This window comes from Carya illinoinensis, chromosome 5, assembly GCF_018687715.1.
Source record: "Carya illinoinensis cultivar Pawnee chromosome 5, C.illinoinensisPawnee_v1, whole genome shotgun sequence".
In the NCBI taxonomy this organism is placed as follows: Eukaryota; Viridiplantae; Streptophyta; class Magnoliopsida; order Fagales; family Juglandaceae; genus Carya; species Carya illinoinensis.
In genome coordinates this window covers 40,254,876-40,265,052 of record NC_056756.1, presented here as the reverse complement: position 1 = coordinate 40,265,052, position 10,177 = coordinate 40,254,876, and the positions used below count along the sequence as shown (strand labels likewise).

The 10,177-nt window shown below is 30.5% G+C and overlaps 1 long non-coding RNA gene across 1 annotated transcript; it reads left to right on the top strand.

Annotated features, from left to right (window-relative positions):
• The first annotated feature begins 1,995 nt into the window (after positions 1–1,995).
• Positions 1,996–9,394, top strand: LOC122309626. The gene is made up of 4 exons (XR_006242472.1): positions 1,996–2,548; positions 4,519–4,683; positions 6,181–6,282; positions 9,230–9,394. It is a non-coding gene; the product is annotated as an uncharacterized LOC122309626 (long non-coding RNA).
• Positions 9,395–10,177: the final 783 nt, after the last annotated feature.

The following is a 10,177-nucleotide window of genomic DNA, read 5'->3' as shown; positions in this document are numbered from 1 at the left end:
AATGATTCAAGGTGGCTGATAGGCCGGGATACGTTCCCTCTAACAACCCATGTCAGCGTTTTATTAGTCTTGGGCCAGGCTGGACAGGCCTCCCTCTTGGTGGGCCAGGCCCACCAGGGCTGTGTCTTGGCTTTATCAGTCCAACGAGCCTTCTTTAGATTGTGGGGTCTTGGTCCCCTGGGCCGAGCCTTTTTCACTCTCCAGTTTCCACTTTCTAAAATCACTAGTAAGTTTTGGAAAAAAATCCGCCTCCCAACCCCCAAAAATAAAAAAGATTTTTATAATTCAAAATCCCCCGGCCCCTCTTTTTATTTAATCTCTATATATCATATATTTACTATTATGCGGTCCCTTCAAAATTAATTTATTCTCCCTAACAATTCTTTCAATTTGGCAGGTAAATTCTAAAAAAACTTAAAATTAAAATTAAATTGACGAGAATAATAAACTTATTAATATAAACCTCAAAGTTCTTGATTATATAATATTAAATTTCTTAATATGGAACGCATTAGAAGAATAATTTAAGGTTGATATATTGTATAAAAAATAATTGAGAACTTTCATCTTTTGGATTTCATTAAGAAAATCCTTATTTGAGATCTCAATTCTAGTATTATATACTTAATGTGGTATCAAAATATCTAGATTTTGCATGAACCTTGTTTAAATTAACTTATATACTAGAATGAAGGATGGGTTTATTTAAAAACACCTGTTAGTTTTTATTAAGAACAAAATTTTTATAAATATCAATACAAAAATAATAATAGACAAATATTATTCCTTATAAGAGTTGTCATAAGAAATCTAAAAGGTTGATAAAATGTGCTTTTAAGAATCCTCTTTTTACAAGTATACGGCAAATTGGATAATTTTACTGAGATGTAACTGAAATATATATAGTTAGGAAAATGCTAGCGTACACACTAAATGTGCACTCCAAATATGCACACTATTGCAAATAGATTTTTTTTATTTTTCTTTTAGTATTTATTAAACAATCTTAATCATTAAGAAAAAATAAAAAAAAAATACAAATTCACTAATAGTCACTTTCTTAACCATTAAAAAAAATAAAAAATAAAAATATATTAATAGACATATTTAAGAGTCATACTATTATTTTCCATATAGTTATTATCTTACAATTTATCATGAAAATAAACATAAGATCTAATTTTACATAAACGATTCAAGATAGAAACATTAACCGCTATATAGTACAAGAAATATGGGCTATTCCGGTGATTTCCTAATCGTTGCAAATAATTTCGTTGGCAAATATAGACTTTTGTCAGAGATTTAAATATCGTCATGCGTTTTAAAACCAATATGTGAGTAGTACATTAATCGGACTATTGGCAATGAGGGTTAATTGCTGGGAAATCTAGAGTTTTTTAACAAAATGTCTAATCTCGACACTGGTCACAGTTGTTGATATATGTGAGAAAGGAAAATGATATAATTTTAACTCTTTTATAATTAATTGAATAATGGTACTTTGTTCTTCTATTTTGATTCTACTTGTATTTAATTTTTTTTTTAATTTTTTTACTTTTATTTACCAATTAAAGAAGTGATTATTAGTGTATTGATATTATTTTTATATATTTTTAAAATATTAAAAAAAATATAAATAAAAAATATAAAAAAATTAAAGAAATTAAATTTTGCCTTAGCAGCACGCCCGGTGGACATTGTTGGGCAGCTTAACATCACTCTAATTAATTTATTACTCACTTCAAATTAACTAATGTAATTATATAATTTTATTAAAAAATATTTTTAATTTTATAAAATAGAGTTATAAGTTGTTAAGAGCATTGGCAATGGCCTAGCCATTTGCCAATGCAAGTCCAATTTAAAACAAAATGCTTCAAAAATCATCTACAATGGCCTAGCTAAACTTGAGAAGTTTGACATATATGCTACAGTAAATCTTAGCTCCTCTTCATGTCTGGCGAGCTACTATACATGGACCAAAGAATTATTTTATCATTTTTCCACCTCCCGCTTCCTGTTTCTCTCGATTTTTCTCTGTGTTCATCCCAAAACCCTCCATTTCATTTCTCTTTCTCCTGAAATGCCATTCCCTTCTTCGACCCAAGCTTCGCCCTTCTCTCCGTCTCCCTTTTCTTCTTCAACCCGCAAGCCATTTTCAGAATAATCCCCATTCTTGCTACCTCGCTCTTCCTCAGCCTGCAAGTGTCCGTCCTTCTCTCCAGCGTTTGCATTCTCCAATAGTTGCTTTCGTTTTCGTTCTCTCCAACATAAGTCTCTCTTCTCTCCCTCTTCTCTGATTCTGGATCTCTATTCTCAGTGTTGTGCCGTCGTTATAGATCCCTCTTCTCTGATTATGATTTCATCTTCAACAGCTCGATTAAATCACTTCCTCTTTTGCATTGCAAGGACAAATAAATGGACTGAATTGGGGTCTCCACGAATCATCTAGAAGGTTTTTCAATTTCCTCCACAAACTGGGTTGGCTCTAACGTATATGGCATCTGCCGATCATCAAATCTGCCATAATAGTTATGCCTTTCGGGTAAATACTTTTTTTTTTTAGGATGAAATGGTATTTTGATATCGTGTATTGCCATTTGCTTGAATTGTTTGGTATTTTTATGGGCAACTATTGATATTGCTCTTGATTATCTATTTTAGAATATTGTTATTGGGTATGGTGTATGGTCAGCAACGTTTTTTTCTCTAAATGGTATGGTGAACCCTTTCTGACATTGGGTATTACCCCTTATTTGTCCGTGATGGCCCCTTATTTATTGCCAGCTTGATGGTTCAAAACAATAGATATAGGCATATAGTGTAAATGCTTCTTGTGTCTCTTGTTGTTTGAAATTGCAACATGAAATGTTTCTTTTGATTATCTTCATAAAGCATAGGTAAGATGAATTGTGTCATCTGTATAAAGCATAGGTAAGATGAACTGTGTCATCTGTCCTGGTTTTGCTCTATTACTTGATAGTTGAGTAGGACAGAAACCTTGAGTTAGGAAACACATGATATATATATATATATATATATATATGTATATATGTATATGTGTATGTATATATATAATATATTTGGTGCCTCAAACTAAATGAGTGAGCAACTGCAGAACTTAAATGTTGGGGATGTGTATTCTAGTTTCGAGTTGAATACTATTAGCCCCAAGGTGAAACAGTTATTGCACTTAGTTTACAGTAATAAAATATAAATGTCTACTTTAGTTTATGTGGACGAAAAACCTTTTTGACTAATCAGTTTATAGTAATTCACTTCAGTTTATAGTAATGAAATATAAATGTCTACATATAAAATATAAATGTGTTCAGTTAGTGGTTAATGGAATTAGGTTTGGCATTCGAATATCAAGTGAATTGAAATCAGTTTGTTTTGATTTTTGTTGGTAGTATGAGTGTTTTGCCATATGTAGCGTTTGTATAATATTCCTTTCTTGACTTTCCCAGGTTGAGGTAAAAGGTGAATGGTTTCCTTTTTTGTGGTTTTGATTTCCAAAATATGGAATTTGTTAGGAAGAAGTTTAAGACATCTCTTGCCACATTAGTTTTGTGATCTTTTAATCTTGCTCTGTGCGATGGAATCGGGTTTTGTTTGACATTGTTGATTATATATCAATCTTATATTATTATTATTGCTCATGTGGAGGTTGCCCTGTCTTGTTTGGGTTTGAATGCTTTATATGTCTTCTGATATTATTGACTGATTATTCGTACCTGTAATGAAATATTATTGACCGATTGTTCGCAGAATTTAAGTTTTGTTCATATAATGGTCCATGTGCTAGAATCTCACATTTTGGCCATAACATCATTTTTTAGCTAAATAAATTCACATTGGACTAGCCATCTTAAATGTAAAATAATAATATAATATTATATATTTTAATAATATTTGATTTTTTTTATATTTTATAAATATGTTTCATATATTAATTAATAATTTTATTAAAAAATAAAATGTGATAATTTATTTTAATGTAGTATTTATATGATTTATTTCAATGTGATAATTTATTTCGATAGAGGGAAATGTTGATGAAAAGAATAAAATAATTGGATAGAGGTTGAATAGTAACTCTCCAACAATGGAGAACCCCCTTAATTTACTATAGCTTAAGTGTTGAGTTTTGGACTTTTGGCTAGTTTAATATAAAAGCTTTTTCTCACATCTAATTAAAGTTTGGACTTGCACTGACATTTGGTTATGCCATTACTAATGCTCTAATGCTCTAAGTTATATGATTCACCCCGACAAATGTTCAATCAACAATCCCTATTATTGAGATGTGGTGGAATTTTTGTTAAATTAGCCATTTGCTATGATAAAAACAAAAACACTAGATGCAGTCGGTAAAAGTAGTCGGCGCACAAACGGTACATACGGCAGCTGATGCGACAGATTTCTTTATTGAAACGATGTTGTTTCTGGGATTGGAGAAACGATGCCGTTTCATTCATGTTTTTGGCCAGATAACCACGACATGTTTTGTAGAATACAAGGCCTCGGGAGTCTTCTTGTGCTGGTGATGAGGCTTTTTCTTTTTACCTTGTTCGTATCTGTCTAGCGTGAGAGCTTGGACTAGTGAAATCCATGGAAGAGTTGCTTGTGACGTCTGCAATGATTCCTCCATTTGACCCGAAGATCATGTTCTTGAAGGTTACCATCTCTCTCTCTATTAACTTTAATTTTTTATTCCGCTGTCTAATTTTGGTACTTGGGTTTTATTTTGGGTCGTGATCTCTCCTAGATTGGTGGTTTTGATATGGGCTATGCTAAAAATTGATCCTTGTCGGCTTTCACCAATTTGTGGTTGCTAACTTGCTAATAAGTTTATGAGCTTGTTGACCATTCTAATTAGGTTCAATTCATTAATATTGTGAGTTGAAATTAGGAAAACAAATTCACGGATTTTGAAGGATATTGATTTCTAAAAGAAAATTATACATACCTAAATTATACATACCTAAAAATTACATGCATATGCCACTTTTGTGTGATTTTCTGGAGTATGCCAAGAAGGTAGAACATAAAAATTTTGTTAACTACTTAAGGCATAGAGGAGAGGAGGGAGGCAACCGTATGTCACAAAAGCTAACCCAGACGCTAGAGAAGATCCACACGAACAGTGGCGGAGCCACGTTGGGGTAGGGGGGCCATGGCCCCCCCAGAAATTTGGAAAAAAAAAAATATTATACAAGTTAATTTTTTTTAATTTAATAAAGTAATATTAATTTATAATGTATTGGCCCCCCTAAAAATTATTTTGATCCCTCTATAAAATTTAATATGTTATAAAAATAAAATAAATAAAACACATCTCATATAAAATAAAATACGTTTTTTTTTATAAATAACATTTTTAAAAAAAATTCTAACTATAAACGGTATAAGTTCTAACATCTTTCCATTTTCTAAAGTATTTCAATCTCTATGTTATAGTTTATAGCAATCTGCTAGATTGTCATCTACTGATTTACAGACTGTATTACCTTCACACACGGCACAACAATGCTTTACATCTCATCCTTCACATTTTTTTTCTCCATTTTTCAACATCATAACACCTCTTGTCTTTCACAAAATGTTTTCTCTATTTTTCAACATCAAAACGATTCAAATGAAGAAGAAAAGAAGCAAGCTTTACCTGTGAGGCGCGACCACTGACTGACTAACCATTTCCATTTTCCTGATCTGTAAAGGACCAAAAATTTTTTCTCAGTTCTCACCTTTTCGCGTGATCGAATTGATTTGCAATCTCGCTCTGCTCTCACTCTCGCTCTCGCTCCATCTCCAGACAAAGGTTCGCCTAATTGTCATTCGTCCCTTTTTGGCTTTTGATTTTTCAAACTTCCAGTGGAAGCCTTACGAGTTACGGTCAAAGAGTCAAATGGGTTAAGACTAAAGAATGGCATTTTGTCTTACCTGAGTTACTTTTTGACCTCTTTTTTTTTAATCGTGGATACTAGGCTATCACATATTCCCTTAGGCTATCACATATTCACACTCACAACCTCACCATTCACTACAAATTCAAAATATTATTTATTTATTTAATTAATAGATTAATACCTTTAGTCTATTAAAACTTTATTTATTAAGTAGATTAATGATTTTTTTTTTTATATAGTAAACTAACATTTTGTTTTTTAATAGATTAACAAACATATTTGATAGCTCCTGCCAGACTGCCAATTCTCATCTCACGATCCCATGGAACACCATTTCTTTACACCTTACTCCTTTATCTACACGTAGGTATGTCTTTTTCCTTTATAAAAATTTATATTCGTATTAATCATATTATCTATATATATTATATAGATTAATTGTGTATGGTTATATTTGCTGATTTAAGTTGTTTTTTTTTTTTTTTTTTTTTTTTTTTTATAGCATTATGTGTTTTAATAAATTTTTTGATTTTAATTTGAGACCTTCTTATTAGAATCTATAAAGTTTATCTAAGTTTCTAACTTCATTTTATATGTTTCAATTTGATTTTGAATTTAGATTCATGAATGATGTCTAAATTAAAAACTATCGACTCATTCTTCAAAAGAAAAGAAGTTGATCTTCCAGAAAATTCTTCTAAAATTTCAAGGATTAAACCTGAGAAAAATCATGATCTTAACTCTCCAATTTTGGAATTTGAAGGAATTCATTTTACATCGTCAATACTTAATTCTAAAGAGATTAATATATCTTCTTTACAACGAAATCCGGGATTACGCCCTCCTATTTGGGATTATCCAGTCAATCAGTGTGATGAAATAAGAAGAGCTTATTTAAAAATGGGTCCATATCAAATACGTCTATCAAAATATCCATTTTCTAGTTATATAAAGCATCCTCGTCGCTTTCAAACTTCATGGTTCGTACAATTTGGATCTTGGTTAGAGTATTCTCTATCAAAAGATGCTGCATATTATTTACCTTATTATCTTTTTACAATGAAAGCATTTCAACGTTCTGGATGAGATGTATTTACTGTCATGGAATTTAGAAATTAGAAGAAGATTAATGATGAAAAACATTGTGCATTCTGAAATTATATTGTGGAGGATCCTTATTCTTGTCATAATAATGTTGTGAAATCTTGTGAGAATTTATTGAAACAATCACAGCATATTGATAAAGTAATGAATGCACAAAGTTCTGAACAAATTCTCAACAATCGACTCCAAGTAAAAACATCTATTGATGTTATTCCATGGCTTGCATTTCAAGGATGTGCATTTAGAGGTCATGAGTCTCATTCAAAAAATTGAGGTAATTTTCTGGAGATGCTTAAATTCTTGGCTTCATATAATGACAAAATTGGAAAACTTGTTTTGGAAAATGCTCCTAAATTCTCAAAGTATACTTTACTCCAAATTCAAAAAGAGATTTTAGAAGTTCTTGCAAAGAAAGTAAGAAATAAAATTCATGAAAATGTTGGGGATTCTTGATTTTGCATTATTGTTGATGAGGCACGAGGTGAGTCTAAGAGGAAACAAATGGCTATAATCTTGAAATTTGTTGATGTTGATGGTTTTATACAAAAACGATTTTTTGATCTTGTACATGTTAAAGATACATCGGGATTGACTCTAAAAAATGAAATATATGCAATTCTTTCTCGTCATTGTCTTGATATTCAAAATATTTGTGGAAAATAATATGATGGTGCTAGTAATATACGTGGTGAATGGAACGGATTGCAAGCATTATTTATTAAAGATTGCCCATATGCATACTATGTTCATTGTTTTGCTCACCAATTACAGTTAGCATTAATTGCTGCATTTAGAGAGGTGGTTTCTGTTCATGAGTTTTTCTCAAATTTAAACTTTATTATAAATGTGGTGGGCTCTTCATGTAAACGTCATGATGAATTGCAAGCTACTCAGACAACACATATTACACATATGATAGCTATTGATAAACTTGAAAGTGGAAAAAGAGTTAACCAAATTGGTACTATTAAACGAGCCGGTGATTCTCGTTAGGGTTCTTATTTTTATTATATTTGCAGTCTACTGCGAATGTTTGAAGCCACTTGCTTAGTGCTTGAAACCATAATAAAAGAATGATCCACTTATTCTCAACGCAGGGATGCGAATACTGCTTATAAAATGATTATCTCATTCCAATTCATATTTACTTTGCATTTAATGAAGGAAATCATGCGTATTACTGATGTTCTTTATTAAGTTTTATAGCAAAAATTTTAAGATATTTTGAATGTCATGAATATGGTTTCTACTACAAAAGGACTTATTCAAAAGTTAAGAAATGAAGGTTGGAAAAATCTACTTGAGAATGTTGTCTCTTTTTTCAAGAAATTTGATATTGACATTCATGAATTGAGCTCTCGTTACGTAAAAGGCCGTGGTCGTAATCAACGAGATCACATTAAGATAGAGCATCATTATCATTTTGAAATATTTAATATTACTATAGATTTTTAAATGCAAGAGCTTGACAATAGGTTTGGTGAATGAACGACAAGGCTTTTAACCCTTAGCTCAGTTTTAGATCCAAAGGATGTGTATAAATCCTTTAATAATGATGATATATGTTATCTTGTGAAAAATTATTATCCTCTTGATTTTTCTGAGAATGAGAAAATCAATTTAAGGTTTTAATTGGAGCATTTTAAAGTTGATGTGTTAGCAATCCGATATTTCAAGATTTGAGATTCATTGCAGATTTATGTTGAAAATTGGTAGAGACAGAGAAATCAAAGACATATTATCTTATTGATAGATTGGTTCGTCTAATTTTGACTCTTCTAGTGTCTACAGCAACCAATGAACGAACATTTTCAACTATGAAGATTATTAAAACAAGACTTCCCAATAAGATTGAAGATGAATTCTTAGCAAATAATTTAGTTGTCTATATTGAAAGAGAAATAATGAAGAATTTTGATTTAGATTCAATACTTGATGATTTTGTTTGTTTAAAAGAACGCAAGTTACAATTTTAGATATTTTGTATTTCTTTTGTTTAATATATTTATATGGATGTCTTTATATTATTTTAATGATATATTGTTATTGACATATCAAATATGTTTTTAATATATAAGTTGTATTAAATGTATTTTATTTTGATTGTAAATCTTCATATCAGATTATTATATATCGTAAAAAAATTATATAAAATTAGAACAAAAAAAATATTTTATATATATTATTCTAACTTTGTTTGGCCCCTCTAGAGTAAATTTTTGGTTTCGCCACTATACCCGAAGAAGAAGAAGAAGAAGAAGAAACACGAAGTTCTTACAAGAGAGAAGAAACATGAAGCTCCAGTAAGCAGCTTAGAAACGAAATAAGAAATGTTTCTTTGAAATTTGAAGAACAAACTTTTATAATTTCATCTTTTCGCATATTACATTTTTTTATTTTTAATATCATACCACGTTAGTCGACTACGTACCGTTTACAAATAATAACTAATTGAAAAAGAAATTGTGATAAAAATAAGAATTTATTATACATTAGTTATTATTTATTTTCACACTATATTTATAATCTTTTCATAAAATATATAAGTGTTTTTTATAAAATATATAAATATTTTTTTATAAAATACGTGGTGTGTAATAGTTAATAACAACCGATGAAAAGAAATTTTCATAAAAATAACCTATGGCAAGGACTTTTGTTTCACCGAATGAGTTTGTTAGTTAAAAAAAAAAAAAAGCAATCATTATTGTGGATACTCTCGATCGTCAAGCTCCACATCCTGAGTGCTGACAAATCTGTGACCTGTCCCATCTAATCATCTCTGCTGTCTTTTTGCGATGAATAATAGTACACTAAAATGACCTTTTTCTGCAAACTGTCTGTTGTTTTTTTCTTCTTTTCCAAAATTTATTCATAATTTATTATTTTAATAAAAAATATAAAAAAAATTATTACTTTTTAATAAAAAATATATTTTTAAAAAGGGAGGGGCTACCGGCTGAGTGTAAAATGAAGTTTTACATCCACTAATAACACTATGACACGTAAGAGTTCCACCAAGATAAAGAATAAAATTTCATGCAGTGTATACTTCACTCTCGTCTTCTAATAACCCGATTCACTGTGCCGTTCCCTCTCAAAAAATACCAGATGTCCCCCCACCCCTACCTCGGCTCGTCGTCCCCCCTCCCAATATT